This window comes from Carassius carassius, chromosome 10, assembly GCF_963082965.1.
Source record: "Carassius carassius chromosome 10, fCarCar2.1, whole genome shotgun sequence".
NCBI lineage: Eukaryota > Metazoa > Chordata > Actinopteri > Cypriniformes > Cyprinidae > Carassius > Carassius carassius.
This window is the reverse complement of record NC_081764.1, coordinates 13142592-13162212: the sequence shown is the minus strand read 5'-3', so window position 1 is coordinate 13162212 and position 19621 is coordinate 13142592. Positions and strand designations below refer to the sequence as shown.

General features: G+C 37.6%; 1 pseudogene; it reads right to left on the bottom strand.

The window, feature by feature from the left end:
• Positions 1–13679: 13679 nt before the first annotated feature.
• Positions 13680–19316, bottom strand: LOC132151295 (uncharacterized; annotated as a pseudogene).
• Positions 19317–19621: the final 305 nt, after the last annotated feature.

The window sequence follows — 19621 nt, the reverse complement described above, 5'->3', positions numbered from 1 at the left end:
ACTATTAGCATCTATTTGATTTTTTTAAAATATTCATATTTTTAGTTAAAAGCATGACAGTATTGCAATATATATTTTATATTGCAGAATAGCAATATCAGGTAAAATATATGAGATTAAAACAAATTGGATTTATTAATGTAGCCGCACTGGGTTGTACATTATAATTAACTCAAATGATATATAGGGAATTTTAATAATTAATCAGGAATATGATTAATATATATATATATCTCATATGACAGTTACATTAAAATTATTGAAGATAAAAAATAGGTCAATTGTATATATCAATAACTCATTACAGGGCACTGTAATTTACTCATTAATATGTCAATATTCCATTCTTCATATCAATTATAGTGATATCTCTTACTGTAAATCACCGCAAATCAAACAGTGGTTTGTCCAGCAAACGGCCGTAAGATTAACTTATCAACTTTCAATAAAGTTATCACTTCTTATAATTCAAGGAAAAATATTCTCTGGCCATGAAAACATTATCCTATCATTATGAAATTTCGGTTACTAAAAAGTAAAGAGCTTGTAGCTAAAGATCAGACATTTCATTGACTCATGATGTGAGCGTTTAGACAGAGGCAATCATGAATATATATTGGTTTTTAATAATTGAACTAATAATATATCACACTACAAATCACACAGAGTAAATACGCGTACGACCATACAGACAGTAACTTTGTACAAGACATAACGGAATCCAAATGAGGGAGAGAGAGAGAGAGAATGAGTGAGAGAGGATGAGAGAGAATGAGTGAGAGAGGATGAGAGAGAGAGGTGAGAGAATAGGCACGGTCACAGAATTACGCTCAGTTATGCAAACTCACAGACAGTAACCCTTGAAAGAAAACAACGAATAAAATCACCTGGAAAAGGTAATAGACAAACTTTAAGCAGCATTTAAATCTCCATAGAGGAGGATACTTGCATGTGGTCTCTTTGTGATTGGGCGTGTTCTCTCGTGTCTTCCGGGGCTGCTGTGGACTCGCGCGATATTTGAAAGGTCCAACAAACTTAATGATCCAGAATTAGTCTTCCTTGTGTAGAGAGGAACTTAGTAAGTAAAAGAAATGAAAACAACGGAGATGAAAGCTCCCGAGGGAGCCATGAGAACAGGCTGTTCTCTCAGCCGCCGTGCTGAGATCAACGGCGATAGAAAAGTGGACCAAGAGCGCGAAGAAGAGCGGAAGAACTTCCTGGGTCAGTTCTTATGGCTTGACTGGTTCACGCCTCTGTTTGCGTGAACAACCAATGAACGTCCGTGATCTGAAGCGGGAAAACATTCCTTTGTCTCTGGGGAACCACCCCCTCGCGTGTGTTATGGCTTATCAGATTTCAGCAGTGATATTCTAGCAAGTTCGTAATTCCAGATTAATAAATTTTTCATTAATTTCCTTTAGGTGGATATTTTGGTCACAACGTGACGATTCCACAGATACCAAAAATGACATATATAACTGATAGAAACACGACGTTACATTCATATGCAGAATTACACACATTTAAAGTTTGATTAACACACGATAAAATTGTAGATACTCCAATTTTTGATTATGGAAAACATCTAATGCACCAAAAAGCAATACTCAATACATTTAGAATACATTGAGAAAAGGTACCAGTTTAGAATACATTGAGAAAAGGTACCAGTGATCTGGCTTTGCTGTTCTGTCAGTTAGGTCATAAAGTTTTACGACCTGGTCAGGGGGGTAGGGTTACAGAATCATGACTCTTATTTGAGAACATTAAATTAGGAGAAGCATTTCCAATTTACAAGACAGCAATTTATAATCCTCGCCAGTGTTGAGAAGGTTACTTTGGAAATGTAATAGGTTACAGATTACAAGTTACCCTGTTTAAAATGTAATAGTAGTGTAACTTTTTCAATTACTTTATTAAAGTAATGTAACTAATTACTTTTGAGTACTTTTTGATTACTTTTCTAAATTTGTGAAAATTAAAGAATAATAAATAAAAGCATATACATCAACTTAAATACAGTTATCTAATAAGCATGTGACGTATTCTGTGTACTAAACTCCTGAAACATTGGTGTTTTTTTTTTAAACTGCTGTCTCTTTGTATATGATGATAGTTTTCTCAAAATAAGTAAAATGCACATGAAGTGACAGAGCAGTTCTAGAAATTATGTTTATGTGCTCGTGTACTCCTATACTGAGGGGGCAGAGGTTGAAAACACTGCGAGCTTCAGTAGGCCTATGTGTAGTAAATTAAACCATGTCTTTGCCATTAATTTACAGGAGGGGCGGACTGGGAAAAAAATTCAGACTGGAAAATTCAAACTCATACAAACAAATTCATGGACAAAACAATTTTTTTGTATGGACCTGACATAAAAAAGGTTTAAATCTTTAATTTGGGGACATGCAAAATAATTAAAAGTTCTCTCCTGAACTGCATCTTCACTTCCATTTTTCTCTTCAGTCTCTTTATTTTGCCCTGTTATGCATCTCTCTCATGACTTTAATACTCAAGATTGAACAAAACTATATTTTACAATACAATACTACAATATCTTTATAGATAAATCCTAATACTGTACACGAGTCATGTTTTTCCCTTACAAAAATGAACCATGCTTTTATTAGCCTATATAAAAGTAAAATAACCTTGTTTTTTTTTTTTTTTTTGCAAATGGATTTGTATTTATTCTTAAATAAATACATTTGTAAAATAATTTTACATTTTTGGTTACCACAGTTAAACAATAGTAACCATTTTCTTTGGATTTATAGTTAAATATTAAAATGTAAATTTTCGTAAGGGTTGTGTTGTTGTCTGTCATAGCTCCCCCTAAACCTATAAAAAGAAATCTGAAATTTTTCAGCTAAATTACTACTGTAACATTACAACAGAAAATAATGATGTCCTTTCTATAGTATTTTGAGTGATGACTGATGAGCAACGTGCTGCTGGTTGATTAATTAAATAAAAAAACAAAGACAAAAAAGCATCTTTACAGATGAAACTGACCTGAAACACTGAACAGAAGTTCTGCTTCTCTGCTCCAGCAGTCCACTCTATTCTCTCTCTCTCTCTCTCTCTCTCGCTCTCTCTCTCTCTCTCTCTCTCTCTCGCATTGATTACTCTGAGTCTGATCCAAACCGTTTGACGGAGGCGCGGAGAGTGCGCGAGTCATGACTAACAATTCATGACTTATTAGAGATTTAATTATCAAATGGTGGATTCGCAAATGATCGCTTTAGTACATTCGGCAGGCAATTATACAAAAATGATATTAAATAGTGGGGCAAAATCGTCTGCCAGGCCACCGAGAATTGTCCCGGTTCTCCCGATGTCCATTCCGTGCCTGATTTCCACAGACACGCAGAATGTGCAAGTCATATATTGCATTTTTGGGGCTTAATATTCACAGACACTAGTCCATGTCATGTTTTGATTCAAGTGTACTGACCTACTTTTGATTTAGTCATCCAAAATGTGGCATATTCCGTCCGTGTTAGGCATTTCGTTTTTATGACTGGATTCTACGAACCAGACTGTATTTCCGCATTCCCGGAAATTATTATGGCAGTATGTCCCAGAATAATCAGTGCAATTTGGGAAAGAAATCAGTTAAATCTGTATGTGGATGTGTATAAATATTCAAATGTTATCCCCTTTGTAATCGTAAAAAATTTCATAAGTAACTGTAATTTAATTACTCATTTTTTCGTAGTAACTGTAACTAATTACAGTTACAATAATTTTGTAATTAAATTACGTAACGCCGTTACATGTAACTAGTTACTCCCCAACACTGATCCTCGCCTAACAGGATTAACCACTTTATGCAACACACAAACCTGTCAAAAAAAAACGTCTTATTAAGGACTTACATAAAGAGCGTAAAGAAAAGTTTGTGTGTGTGTTTAGGAATGTGGGTGTTTCGTTTCTCCTTTGAGGCTGCTAACGTGACTGTGGAATTTCTCTTCCAGTGTGTCGTAAATAATTTAATCAGAATCAGAATCAGAATCAGAATGAGCTTTATTGCCACGTATGTTCACACATACGAGGAATTTGTTTTCGTGACAGAGCTCCGCAGTGCAACATAACAGCGACAGAACAAAAAACACAATAAGGAATAAAAAATACAAAAAAATACAAATAGGTGGGTAAGGATTGACAATATACAAATTGACAATGTATGGCAAGTATGTGTGTTGGATAAATAAGTGTATGTGTATATAAATATAAATATAAGTAGTGTATTGTGTTCCATGTATGTACATGTATATTATGTGCAAAAGATTTAAGTGTACGCTAAGTATGTGTGTTGGATAAAAAGTGTAGTGTATATAAATATAAATAGTGTAGTGTGTCCCACAGTTATTATCAGCTGTTCATAAGATGGATTGCCTGAGGGAAGAAACTGTTCCTGTGTCTGGTCGTTCTGGTGCTCAGTGCTCTGTAGCGTCGACCAGATGGCAACAGTTCAAAGAGGGAGTGTGCTGGATGTGAGGGGTCCAGAGTGATTTTAACAGCCCTTTTGCTCACTCTGGATAAGTACAGTTCTTGAATAGATGGGAGGGTTGTACCGATAATTCGCTCAGCAGTCCGGACTACCCTCTGTAGTCTTCTGAGGTCAGATTTAGAAGCTGAGCTGAACCAGACAGTTACTGAAGTGCAGAGGATGGATTCGATGATGGTGGAGTAGAACTGTTTCAGCAGATCCTGTGTCGGGTTAAACTTCCTCAGCTGGCGAAGGAAGTACAACCTCTGCTGGGCCTTTTTCACAATGGAGTCAATGTGAATGTCCCACTTCAGGTCCTGAGAGATAGTGGTGCCCAGGAACCTGAATGACTCCACTGCAGTCACAGTGCTGTTCATGATGGTGAGTGGGGGGAGTGCAGGGGGGTTTCTCCTGAAGTCCACGATCATCTCCACTGTTTTGAGCGTGTTAAGCTCCAGGTTGTTGAGAGTGCACCAGGCAGCCAGCTCTTTAACCTCCTGTCTGTAAGCAGACTCGTCACCGTCCTGAATGAGGCCGATGAGTGTGGTGTCATCTGCAAACTTCAGGAGCTTGACAGAGGGGTCCTTAGATGTGCAATCGTTAGTGTACAGGGAGAAGAGCAGTGGGGAGAGAACACAACCCTGGGGAGCTCCGGTGCTGATTGTACGGGTGCTGGATGTGTATTTTCCTAGTCTCACTAGCTGCTGCCTTCATGACTACAGACGTTAGAGCCACAGGCCTGTAGTCATTTAGTCCTGTAATTTTGGATTTCTTTGGGATAGGGATGATGGTGGAGCGTTTGAAGCATGAAGGGACTTCGCACAGTTCCAGTGATCTGTTGAAGATCTGTGTGAAGATGGGGGCCAGCTGGTCAGCACAGGATTTCAGACAGGCTGGTGTAACACAATCTGGGCCTGGTGCTTTTTTCCTTTTCTGCTTCTGGAAGACCTGGCGCACCGCATCCTCGCTGATCTGTATTGCAGGTGTGGGGGAGAGGGGGGGTGCAGGAGGTGTGAATGGTGAGAGCGCTTGATTGGAGAGGTGTTCAGGGTGGGTTGCAGGAGTTGTGAATGGTGTGAACGGTTGTTTGGAGAGGCATTCAGGGTTGGTTGCAGGAGTTGTGAATGGTGTGAATGGTTGTGTGGGGAGGTGTTCAGGGCAGGTGATGGGTGTTCTTTCAAACCTGCAGTAAAACTCGTTCAGATCGTCTGCCAGTCGTTGATTCTCCACAGTGCTGGGGGGTGGTGTCTTGTAATTGGTGATCTTCTTTAGGCTTCTCCACACTGATGCGGAGTCGTTCAAAGTGAACTGAGTCCTTATTTTTTCAGAATAATTCCTCTTTGCCACTTTGATCTCCTTTTCCAGTGTGTATTTAGCCTGTTTATACAAGACATTGTCCCCCTTCCTGTAAGCATCTTCTTTGGCCTGACGGAGCTGTCTGAGTTTTGCAGTGAACCACGGTTTGTCATTGTTGTAATTTAGTTGAGTCTTGGTAGGAATACACATATCCTCACAGAAACTGATATATGATGTTACGGTCTCTGTGAGTTCGTCCAGATCGGTGGCAGCAGCTTCAAAAATACTCCAGTCAGTGAGGTCAAAACAAGATTGTAAATCCTGCTCTGCTTCATTAGTCCATCTTTTTACAGTCCTTAATACAGGTTTAGCTGATTTTAGTTTCTGCCTGTAGGTCGGTATAAGATGAACCAGAAGGTGATCAGAACGTCCCAAAGCTGCTCGTGGAACAGAGTGAAATGCATCCTTTATTGTTGTGTAACAGTGATCCAATATGTTACTGTCTCTTGTGGGACAAGTAACATGCTGTCTGTATTTTGGCAGTTCACGGGAGAGATTGGCTTTATTAAAGTCCCCAAGAATGATTAAAACAGAGTCTGGGTGTTGTTGTTCTGTCTCTGTGATCTGCTCAGCGAGTTTCTGTAAAGCTGAGCTCACGTGCGCTTGAGGAGGGATGTAAACACTAACCAGAATGAACGAATGAATCTCCCGCGGCGAATAGAACGGCTTGCAGTTAATGAAGAGCGTTTCAAGATTTGAGCAGCACGTCTTCTTTAACACAGTTACATCTGTACACCACCGTTCATTGATGTAAAAGCATGTCCCGCCGCCGCGCGATTTCCCCGTTGATTCTGCGTCGCGATCCGCTCTAAACAGCTGAAAGTCCGGCAGATGGAGCGCGCTGTCCGGTATGGTGTCATTCAGCCAAGTTTCCGTGAAACACAGAGCAGCAGAGTGAGAGAAATCTTTATTTGTCCGAGAGAGCAGAAGCAGTTCGTCCGTTTTGTTGGGTAGAGAGCGGAGATTTGCCAGATGGATGCTAGGCAACGGCGTTCGAAATCCGCGTTTTCTGAGTCTCACGAGCGCGCCAGCTCTTTTTCCCCGCCTGCGCGTCCTCTTGAAGCGTGTGATCAGCGCAGCCGCTCCGCCGACAAGAATGTCCAGCAAAACATCAGAATAGTCGAAAACCGGTGAAATATCGGGAGATGTGTGTTGCCGAATATCCAGCAATTCGTCCCTGGTGAAACTGATTGCAGGAATATAACTAAAGACAGGACAAACTAACAAAAACACAAAAACAACTGCAGAGCACGTCACAGAGGCAGCCATCCTGTATCGGCGCCACTCGTTTAAATCCAGCCAGGCTGGTGCCAGGCATTTAGTTTAGAGAGAGTTGGGTTTATATGCCTGAATTCAAAATCTACAAGCTTTGGGTTTGCATTGTTTTAGATTCATTGTTTTAGTTCAGAACCAATGAATCGATGAACTGCATATCCGTTACATTAATGATACATGTATAAATCTAAAAAGTCTTACTTCTTTCATATAGGCATGCATTGTATCACAAGTGTTTTAATTAACTTATGATAAAACTGTTATTCAAATGGATAGAAACCTTGTACGTACTGTAATTCAAATACGCAAACCATAAATTTTAGCCATAATATTGTTTAGAGTGATATATGTAAATGCTGTGGTTGTTCAAGTCACATGTAAACTTTACTTTGAACTATCAGTATGGGATCGTTTGGTAGCCACTCTTTATCATGGATAATTTAATCCTTATTGCTTTATTTATTTATTCATTTTTAATCCGTTTAGTGTTGCCTTTTGCTGACATTTTTATCAGTGGTGAAAAGTAACCCACATCTGTAAAGGGCCTTTCTGTGAGTTATTGTGCATGCAAAACAAACAAGGACAACCATGCTGAAAAAAAAAAAAAAAAAAAAAACCTGAAACCAGCCTAAGCTGGTTGGCAGATTTTAGCTGGTCTTCCGGCCTGGTCATAGCTGGTTTGCAGGCTGGTATTAGAGGAGTTTTGGCAATATTAGCTAGTTGGACTGGGAGACCAGCTGACCAATCAGCTAAAACTTGATGAACACCAGCTTGACCAGTTCAGCCTTCTGTCTAAATTCCATTAGAGCAGCCAGCCAGAAACAAGGATCATTACAGTACAATCAGTTCAACTAATGATTACACACAACTCATATTTCTTTCAGTTGTGCTTTTATAGGTGTATATTCAAATAGTATCATGATTGTTTGTTTTATTATTTTATTATTTATTTTTCATTATTTATTTTTTATGCAACTGAAAACTGTTTAAATAAAGAAAGGGTAAGCCTATTTCACATTAATTATGAATACTTTCTGCACAAACCTGTTAATGTCTTTGTAGTACCTTTAAGATCTGCATTACATTTATTTGGTCTGATTTGTTGGTTTAACATGTTCTTTTTTTAATGAGTTTATAACAATAAACATTGAGAGAAAAAAAAGGTGTGACTGTGATTCCATATATGCAGTAAACACCAGACATATATGATTGCAATATATAGTCAGAACTACTAGAATGAATCGCATCCCTTAATCCACCCTGTGGTTTCTGTTTCTCTCAGAACACACATCATGGATTGTGGTGTCTGTAATAGTAATCCAGTTAGAATAAATAGGCCTTAAACATGGTGTTGTTCTTGGCTGGTGAGTCATCTGTACAACTGCAGTGAATACAGGGTCTCTCTGCTTTACCACTGCCTCTCAACTCCTTCATCTTTCCAACTCAACACAGCTCTCTCTCTCTCTCACACACACACAGACACACACACACACACACACACACACACACACACACACACACACACACACACACACACACACACACACACACACACTGGCTGTCCATCTGTTGCCTTCTCAGTCTGTCTTTTGCTGTCTCTCTAGCTCTGTCTCTTTCTCTAACTGCCTCTTGGTTTTCTCACTCTTTCTTTCTGCCAAGCCACTGTCATTGCTCAACCTCCACGATTATAAAAAAATGAATTGAACAACGTTATAAATGAATCAAATGTGTTCTAATCAAAAGTGTTTTATTTAACAGGAAAGTTACTGATTATTTAAATTTTCAGTGCAGTGTTGGGGAAGCTTCATTAAAAAGTAGTTCAGTAAGTGGTAATAATATAATAATATATATATATATACTTCTATTTCTATAGAAAAGTTGAATAAGAAACATAATGATGAACACAGCCACTTGTGCACATGGACAAATTAACTGGTTAGCTGTTTATGAACAGGTTCATTTACATGAATGGTTCAATTGAACCGATTCACTAAAATAAATCATAATTCTTGAGAGAGAGAGAGAGAGAGAGAGAGAGAGAGAGAGAACTGAATTGAATTTGAAAACACATTTTATTACAATCAAGAATAAAACATTATTTTATAACATCATTATACATTTAGAAAACAAAAACATATACATAATAAAACCACTCTTCTGTTCATAAATAACACCATAAAATACTCCTTTACTGAAACCAAATAGCAAAAATTAATGTCCCTTCATGCACAGAACATAAAACCTCTCCACTATACCATTTCATTTCAAAACATGGCAAATCATTCATAGACTTGAAAAAAATTAAAATCTGTAATTATCCTTGACTTGATTACATTGGAAAAAAACCCTCAGTACATCTTGTCCAAAAATGTTTTCGATCTTATTCTTCCTACTCACATAAATAGCCATCTTTGATTGGCCCAAAACAAAATTCAACAACTGACACACCGAAGCTTTTCTTTTAACATATTTAAAACCACAAATAAACATTTGCATAGAGAAATTTTCATTAAATTCCTTAAAAAAAGACTCTACAACAGCAAATAAAGGTCTCAATCTTTCACAAAACATAAAAGCATGAAAAACAGTCTCTCTCTGAGAGCAAAATGGACAATCAGCACTTATCTCTGGATTTATTACAGAAATAAAAGCATTCACAGCTACAACCCCATTTAAGATTCTCCATTGCATATCACCCACTCTCTTAGGTAACGGTGGCTTATATAGTGCTCTCCATTGTGGTCTAAAAACTCTACTAAGCCCAATGACATCACGCCATGGTGTATCACTCCTGTTATGTAAAACCTTTCTGTTAAAAACTTTCACACAATTTGTATACATATCTTTCACATTAAATGAATCAGCATTGAAAAATACATCTTTCTTTTCCAAAAAAGGACCTTCACACTCATCCATTTTAGGTGACAGAATTAAAGAAAAGAAAGGGTCATCCTCGTTTGGTGTTATGACCCCTCTACAAAAATCTTTGATGGTTTTCAACTCCTCTTCCACAAGAACTGACCTCCTCTTCATTAAAAGTTGATGAACCAGCATACAAGATTTAAGTCCCAACTTTGCCGCTGTCTTCTCAATGTTGTCCAAGTCCAGTCCTGTATTATTTACTAAATGTCCCACTGTCGTAAAACCTGCTTTAATTAATAGTCCAGTGTTTGCAGAATAAGAACTGTTTACTACATTTTCAAAACGAGTTCCATAAATCAGTGGTTCTTGAAGTAACCAAAACAAACTTGAATTTGGTCCGATATTAACATCAAACAAATTCCAAACTTTAAAAATGTTCTGATAAAAAATTGGTGCCTTCAGTGTATTAATATTTAGGAGTTCTATCAAAAACAGAGACTTATCAAGACCTAGTCCTCCCAGGTTCTTCAGAATCTCACAAGCCACAACCTTCCAATTTGAATTGGATGCTCCATACAAAAGTCTGTGTACAAAACGTATTCGAAAAGCTGCAACTCTACTTTGCACATTTATAAGACCCTGCCCTCCTTCATCCTTAGATAAAAAAAGTACACTTTGGGATACCCAGTGTAACTTTTCCCAAAAAAAATCAATCAAAACTTTCTGAATATCAGAGAGTAAACACAGAGGATGGTCCACACATGCTAAACGATACCACAAAGTAGAAGCTACAAGGTTGTTAATAATTAAAGTGCATCCCCTATACGACATCTTTGGAATCAACCACTTCCATTTACTCAATCTTCCTTTTTTTTTACCATAGAATCATCTCCCAGAAATACACCCAGATATTTAAAACCTCCCGTGGACCACTTTAAGTCATTTGGGAGCTTTGGTGCACCCTGTAACCAATGGCCGACCAAAATTGCTTCACTTTTGGCCCAATTTACCTTAGCTGAAGATATTTTTTTAAAATCATTTAAAATATTAACCACTATATCAATGTCTTTTTGGTCACTAATTAGAACCACTACATCATCAGCATAAGCTGATAGTGAAACAGTTTTACCAGAAAAAGGTAACTTTAAACCTTTTGTATGTTCTCTTATTTTGCATAAAAATGGTTCTATTGCAATAGAAAATAACATACCAGACAAAGGACAACCTTGTCGTACACCTCTTTCCAGTGAATTATTATGGCTCAAAACAGAAAGGCCCATCCCATTCCATGGCCCAATTTACTTCATTTTGTACGTCGCTATGGGTCTCTTGAAATAACACAACATCAAAATGTTTTTGCTTAACAAACTCGTAAATCTCTGCCCTTTTTTTGTTATCCCTTGCACCATTCACATTCAGGGATGCTATATTGATGTTACTCATGTTTGATAATATAGATAACAACAAAAAGCCCCATACAAGCATTACAGCAGGGACCATGGAATTCAACATTTTAAACCCCATCATTGCTTCCTATTTCCATGCTAGTTTTCCTCACAAATTTCTTCAGTCGGTGTGACGCTAACAATGGAGGACAGGAGGCAGATGCAAGTAAAGGTAGTTTATTGACAGGAGTTGTGATGGATGAATGCTGGTGAGTGACGCAGGAACCACGATGGCAGCACAGACAGGTGGGTAGGTGATTTGAGTGCGTTGGTAGCGATGACGGTGGTGGTAGATCGGTGATCCGTGGTGATAATCCGTGAGTGACTGTGATAATCCAAAGGAGACCGAAACAGGAAACAGGGCAAGGACAGGAACACAGGAGCACGAACAGACATCAACACATGGACCTCAAACAACGATCTGACAAACAGGAGACGAAAGACAGGGCGTTAAATAGGCAGTTGGAATGAGATGCACCTGCCGCTGATCAGGCGATCAGTGGCAACACCCACATGAACCAATAAACATGACATAACATGACTACAGCTGGAGACGGTGCATTCACGAACCGTGACAGTCGGTACACCTCTCTATCAGTAAAACCACCTTCACTCATTAAACTACGCGATCTTTCCACAAATAACTGAGCATTCGGGAAATGATCTTCAACATTTACATTCCTCTTATTTTTTGTAATTCTCAGAAAATTTTTAATGTTTTGAACATCATAACCCCAAACATGATAATCCGACTGAGAATAAACACTACTAGAATCAGATGAATCTTGCTCACTTTCATCTTCCTCTCTATTTGACAGCTCATTTGTATCTGCTTTTTTCACCATCTTTAAGTTACCATCACCTTTCATCTTTCTTTTCATCTGCACCTTAAAAGACTGTGAATCCACTGTTTCTGTGAGAGATACATCAGAAACCACTTCAGATGATTTTATATCACATTCAGTAGGCCTACTACTATTCTGCATTTCACCTTCCAACAGTATAGCTATTTCTTCCATTGGTTCTTCAGCCCCAGAAAGGCTAGTCTCAGCCACCCTCTTATCAACAGCCACATCTGGCTCTTTTTCATCACCCTCTGAAACATTCACATTGGCCCTGGACCCCTCCTTTTCCACCAACGCTACTACAGATGTCTGTGGTCTAACCTCATCTATCTCACGCCTATCTGGGCATGTACGCACCAAATGTCCTACCCTACTGCAGCCGAAACATCTCATTTTATCAGTAGTTGCATAAATCAAGTAATCAAAATAATCCATTCGAAAATTAAAAGACACTTCAAGTTCAGCATTAGGGCTATCCTTTAGTATCATATATGCATATCTCCTAAAGGAAATGTTTACTAAGAACTCATCCTTTACAAAAGGTGGCACGTTTGACAAAGTCACTCTTTTAGATGGCATTGAAAGCGGAAGCACGACCGTAAAAGCATAATTTATCACTAAACCACATTCCACTAATTCATTGGCTTTTTCCACAGAGCTCATAAACATTACTATGGCATTATTCATTCTAGAAGCCGACAACACCGACTCATAACCAACCACTTCTCCTGCTGCTAAACTACACTCTTCTATACTCGACGCTGATGCAACTTTCACTCCATTGCGCCGCGTGAGAGACTCTAAAACTTCTGAAACGGTGCCCGCCATCTTCCGAACCCCGGAAAACAACGCGCCTAACAGAAAAAACACAACCCTTTGCTTAACACTAAACTATACTATATATTTTAGTAAAGAAAAGGAGTTAGAAATATTGAAAAAACACACCTGCACACACGCTCTCACAGCCACGCTCGCCTCGCTCAGCCACACTCACAAACTCGCACATGCGCACAGAGAGAGAGAGAGAGAGAAAGAGAGAGAGAGAGAGAGAGAGAACAGTTTAAGAAAGTGTTTCATTATTTCCTCTGCATGCTCGACTGCGTGCATAGCATTAATGTGACAAAAAATAGTTATGTAGCATTTTGTCACGCTACACTGTTACTCGTCTGAAAATGTACAGTAGCTTGTTATTGGAAAATGACATTATTATAAAAAAAAAGCTCAGCTGCTTAAATGCTACTGTAAATCTACAGTAGATAAATTATAGTTAGATGCTTTAGATGTTTTAGTAAAATATAAATGGAAAAGGTCACACTTTACAAAAAGTTTCATTTGTTATCATCACTTAATACATTAGGGATCATGAACTAACAATGAGCTTTTAATAATCTATGTGTTACTTTATAAATATGCTATTGTTCATTGTTAATTCATAACATTCCTTCATAATAAATTAGGTAATGTTAATATATAACTTGAAATGTTAAAATGTATTAATGTATTAACATTAAACAGCATTAATAGTGTCAAGAATTACATTGGTCGTTAATGTAATGTATATTTAATGGAATACAAACAAACTGAAATGTTAACAAACTGTCATGATAACAAACTGAAACCTATTGTAAAGTGTTAGGTCTGAAGAAATTATTTTTTATCTCATGAGCAATGCCTCTACAGAAAAAGGTAATGGCCGTGTTACAGTTTTTTTGATGGGGTCTGTGTTTGGACTCTCCATACAGTCCATGTGTACAGAGTCCTCGTGTTCTAATGATCTGCAGCTATCGGGCGGCGATTTAGCTTGAACCAGTATGTCTGCCATATTCAGAGAGGGAGGAATGTCTTGCTTTGACATGGTGTCAATAACTACACTTTTTGGTTTGACAGACATATCAGAAAACCCACTGTCCGGCATGTTTTTAACCATGCTGACACCTGGACTTGCACTGTAGCAGTGCGGTGGAGGCCAAATCGAATTGAAAAGATCCCAGTTCTCACACACTCTTAGAGAAACACTGTCTGTCAGTTTGTCTATGCCACAGTCTAAAGTCTTGAATTTAAGGGCATGTTGATGGTGAGAGAGATCACAATCAGTCAAAGGAGGGCTGTTTTTGGAAACAGGCATGTAAGTGGGCATGAGAGGGTCTGATAGCGGGTAAAAATATGGAGAGGGAGCTGATGGCACCACAGCATGGAGGAGGAGTACAGGCAACTCTTCCATCTCTCTTTGCCTCAGCTCTCTTTCCAGCATCACAGTCTCCAGCCCTTATCAGCAAACGCTCTCCTCTTCCTCATTCGAACACTGACTGGGGGTTGGTGGAGTCTCTTAGGCCACTCCTCTAGCACAGGTCGCTTGCAGCCTACAACATAACGAAGGAGTATTAAAATAGTGGATTTTTCTAGTTCATAATCAAGTCACATTTAAATGTACAAATATTGGAGTTGTTCGGGGTGAAAACATCCACTCAATTAAACTGCTGTAAAAATGTATCAGATTCATATTTTTTTTTAAATTTTTTTTGCATAAATCTGTTAATCAACCTCAGTCCTGATCAAAACTACCAAATGTTTTAAAAAAATCCAAGATTTTAACTCTTTAATTGCCAAGTTCATAAATGATGTCACTGATTTGAGGAAAAAAACACACAAAATGACTTATTTTCAATATAAAAGTAATTGTGGCTGGATTTTTTTTTTACTTTTTATAACAGCCTTGGGCATGTCAAAGTTTAGTAGCAACATTGGCTTTGATGCATTTTTAGTTTTTGTGCAACATTAGATTTAATTTTTTTCTCCCTAATTAGTTGTTGGTGGCTGTTTTTGCCCCATTGACTTCCATTATAACGACATTTTTTGATTGCAAAGCCATGACACCATGTAATCATGCATTCTTGATTGTTTGTGGTTTTCCCTTTTGGGAAGAGGTAAAATTTGTTAATTTTACAGTTGATCACTAGGTGGGACCATTAACCCTTTAGATAGGCCTGTGCAAAAAAAGGCTTAGTTTCTGGCTTGTATATGGAGTTATATGGAGTATAACAGCAAATTATAGTGTTTGTGTGTGTGTGTGAGATTCTTGATTGTTGGTGGTTTTTCCTGTTGGGAAGAGGTAACATTTGTTATTTTTACAGTTGATCACTAGGTGGGACCATTAACCATTTAGATAGGCCTGTGCAAAAAAAGTTTCTGACTTGTATATGAAGCTATATGGAGTATAACAGCATATTATATTGAGTGTGTATGTGTGTGTGAGAAAGAGAGAGAGAGTGTGTGTGAGAGAGACCTTTGCGCACTTACCTTAATGTATTTCAGGAAATCACAATGTACACCTCAGCTCTTAGAACTACATGGAGTAAACAAAAGTGTATTTATGCACCTGCTGCCTTTTAATGGTGGTGAAAGTATTCGGTTGTTAAGTGATGACGTAAGAAGCGCTGTTTCCGGGTCCAGGCCTCAACTCGCTTCACTTGAGAATATGACCTCAGCAGCCGTTTATGAGCGATGATTATTCAAATTGATAATTTAAGTTAAACGCTTTCAAACTTACGATATACACTACAGTCTCCGTGCTCACAGCGTCCCAAACACAAATAATTTTAAGATATTTTTTTTATATTTATATTTTCATTGTCTGGCTATCTGGTACTTCAGTATGGAGTTAAAGGTTAATGTTATAACTTTTTCACTAGTATTCTATCACAGTTTATATTAGCACCTTTTGTTGTTTTCTCGTGGTAACTGATAGAGCGTTTGGACACGGAAGCGCTGCTACGTGACGTCAGACTTAATAAGCGAATAGACTAAACAAAAGCAAAGTACGTGGATTTAAACACTTGCATGCCATCGTGCTGGATATTTAATGGTGAGAAAAGCAGCAAGCAACACGAGAAAGGGCTTGACTTGTACCAAAGTTTATAGAAATGATTATGTAGCGTGACCCCTCCAGCGAGCTGCAGCTTATTTGAAGTTGGTATTGCATTTTGGTTCATAATACATTATGTTCATAAATTTGATGCAAAGTATATTTTTTTACAGGATTTTAAGGTTTTAAACTGGCTTTACCATCAAGAAAAGAGGAGCATTTCACTTATAGGCCATATGTACTTTTCACCATCAAAAGGAAGCAGGTGCATAAACACACTTCTTTTTTTATTGTTTATTCCATGTAGTTCTGAGAGCATATTCGAGGAGAGTTCGAGGTGCATATTTTGATTTTTTCAAATACTGTACATCAAGGTAAGTGCACAAAGGTCTCTCTCACACCCTCTCTTTCTCTCTCTCTCTCTATCACACATACACACACACTATAATTTGCTATTATACTCCATATAACCCCATACAAGTCAGAAACTATGCCTTTTTTTTGCACAGGCCTATCTAAAGGGTTAATGGTCCCACCTAGTGATCAACTGTAAAAAAGAACAAATGTTACCTCTTCCCAACAGGAAAAACCACCAACAATCAAGAATCTCACACACACACACAAACACTATAATTTACTGTTATACTCCATATAACTCCATATACAAGCCAGAAACTAAGCCTTTTTTTTGCACAGGCCTATTTAAAGGGTTAATGGTCCCACCTAGTGATCAACTGTAAAAATAAAATTTTTTACCTCTTCCCAAAAGTGAAAACCACAAACAATCAAGAATGCAAGATTATATGGTGTCATGGCTTTGCAATCAAAAAATGTCGTTATAAAGGAAGTCAATGGGGCAAAAACAGCCACCAACAGCTAATTAGGGAGAAAAAATTTTAATCTAATGCTGCACAAAAACTAACAATGCATCAAAGACAATCTTGTTACTAATCTTTGACATGCCCAAGACTGTGATAAAAGGTAAAAAAAAAATCCAGTCCACAATCACTTTTTATATTGAAAATATGTAATTTTGTGTTTTTTTTTCCCCAAATCAGTGACATCATTTATGAATTTGGTAATTAAAAAGTTAAAATCTTGGATTTTTTAAAAAATTTGGTAGTTTTGATCAGGACTGAGGCTGATTAATAGATTTATGCAAAAAAAATTTAAAAAAAATATTTATCTGATACATTTTTACAGCAGTTTAATTTAGTGGATGTTTTCATCCACGAACATCCCGAAAGGGTAGTGAATTTGCCCACAGTGTACCGTTGAGTTTTTGAAAAATTTCAAAGCATTTTCCCAAAATATGGGTCAAAATAAGATTTGTCACCAAAAATCATTCCATTAGCTCAAACACAGAGAAAGTTGTGGCCAAAATAAGACTCAACTTTACCCCCTAGTGGACGAAAACGTCCCCAACAACCCACAAGGGTTAAGTACTGTATAATCAGCTGTACAAATCATTTTCACCTAATTTCAGAAGAATTAAAAAATACATTTCTTAGACTCCATGTGGAACTCATAAAAGTATAGCAGTATTAAATATTCTAATGGTACAAAAACAAATTAAGCATATTTACATTTATGATAACAATTAAATCATTTTGACCTTAATGTTGACACAGTAAGATACGCATCAGGGAAACTCAAACTCCAAAGCAGTCATATGAGGCAATTATTATTATTATTATTTTTTTTTTGTAATTCCTCTATCAATTTGCATAATTAAATTATATTATAATTTTAATTACCTTACATAAACACAAACAGATTTATTCCCCACCGAGGGTTCTTTAGCATAACAGGTGAACTAATACAGTTTCTCCCAATGTTGCCTTTCATGGTGCAATTGTGTTAATGAGATGTGCATTAATTAAGGCTTACCCTTTAGAATACTTTTTGCCAGGAGACTATGTGCCCTTGTGTAGCGCTGATAAGCTGTGCGTCTGAGAACAGAGGTGTTTTTTTTTACCTTTTTTACCCTGTTAAAGAGAATGCATAACTCAGCATTAATTTACGGGATAGATATAAGATAGCCTACTCATTCTACAACGAGGCCAATGGATGTCTTGTTTTTCATAATCAGTGTCGTTTTTCTTAACAATATCTGGTGCAACACACAGCTTTGAATGTCTAACTAGGCTACTTAGAATGCAATTAATTTAATATTGTACGCTCTCAGGAATTTTGTGATGAAGATGTTTATCATTGCAATAATAGTAAAACATTATGACAATAGTATTTTAGTTTTTAGTACAATAGTTTTTAATAGAAATATAAATTTGAAGGGAATAAAGTGGATGTACCATTGTAGTACCTTGGTATTCTTTGAAATGGCTAGAGTACTTTTTAAATACCAATATACATGAATATGGTAGCAATCGGTGTTGTTTTATGTACAAAAGTACCATGTTACTGTATAATCATCATGATATTGCCTTCTTTTAAGGGTGGTTAACTATGTAACAGACAGATTGTTTTGCAGTAACATGATTTTGCCCTAATATATAAGCGTATAATATATATATATAAACATGTTTCCAATAATCTGATTTCAATAATAAATGTGGCAGGCTTTAACTGCAAACATTATGTTTAAATTACACGTATCAATATTGTCTAATTCTAACAAATCAAGTAAAAATTAAAATGTGTGTGTGATTGTATATATATATATATGTATATATATATAATATATATATATATATATATATATAGCCTAAATCATTTGCAGTAGGCTACTGCTTAGAAAGAAAGTACACGCTCGCTCAAATCACTTTGCAAATAACTTTTTAGTTCCACTGGAGCACACAGAAAACTTTAAACTACCCTGCTCAGTCAACCAACCTCTGTGGCCTGCTGTCTCCGGAGGGCGACTTGCGCTGCCATCACTCTCTGTCTCTCTACGACCAGCAGACAGTTCGCGCACTGACAGTCACGCCAGCGACACAGGCGCTTGTGGCCCTTGAGGCGCGACACGACGCCGTGATTCCTGCAGCGAGCGCACTTCAGGCTGCGACTAAGTCTGCGGGGCGCTGGAGCAGTTCATCCGTCCAAATCACCGCTTTTCCGTCAACGCTCTCCACGTCAATGTCTTCAGCTCATTCTGCTTTGAGGGAATCTAGGTGGGTAACATCTACCTGTGAGTCTCTATCCGTTTTAATGGACATTTATAAGCCGTTCTCATGATATCATATGCTCATCATATGCAAACATGATTTGTTCCAATGCGCAACCAAAGAAAAGACTTAGTGGAACCTACTGGCAATAGTTTTGAAATTATAAGCCATTCAGCTGTGTTAGAGAATCTGGCTGTTTCCTGGAAGGCGCCTGGCTAGCCAGTGTATAGCTACTGTCGGATAAAAGCTGTGATTGACCTCATAGTTACTAAATTTCAGCTCACTTTACCCACTCAATATTTAACTTTCCTCGATATTGACAACGTCACGCGGTTAATGATGACGCAACGCAAACT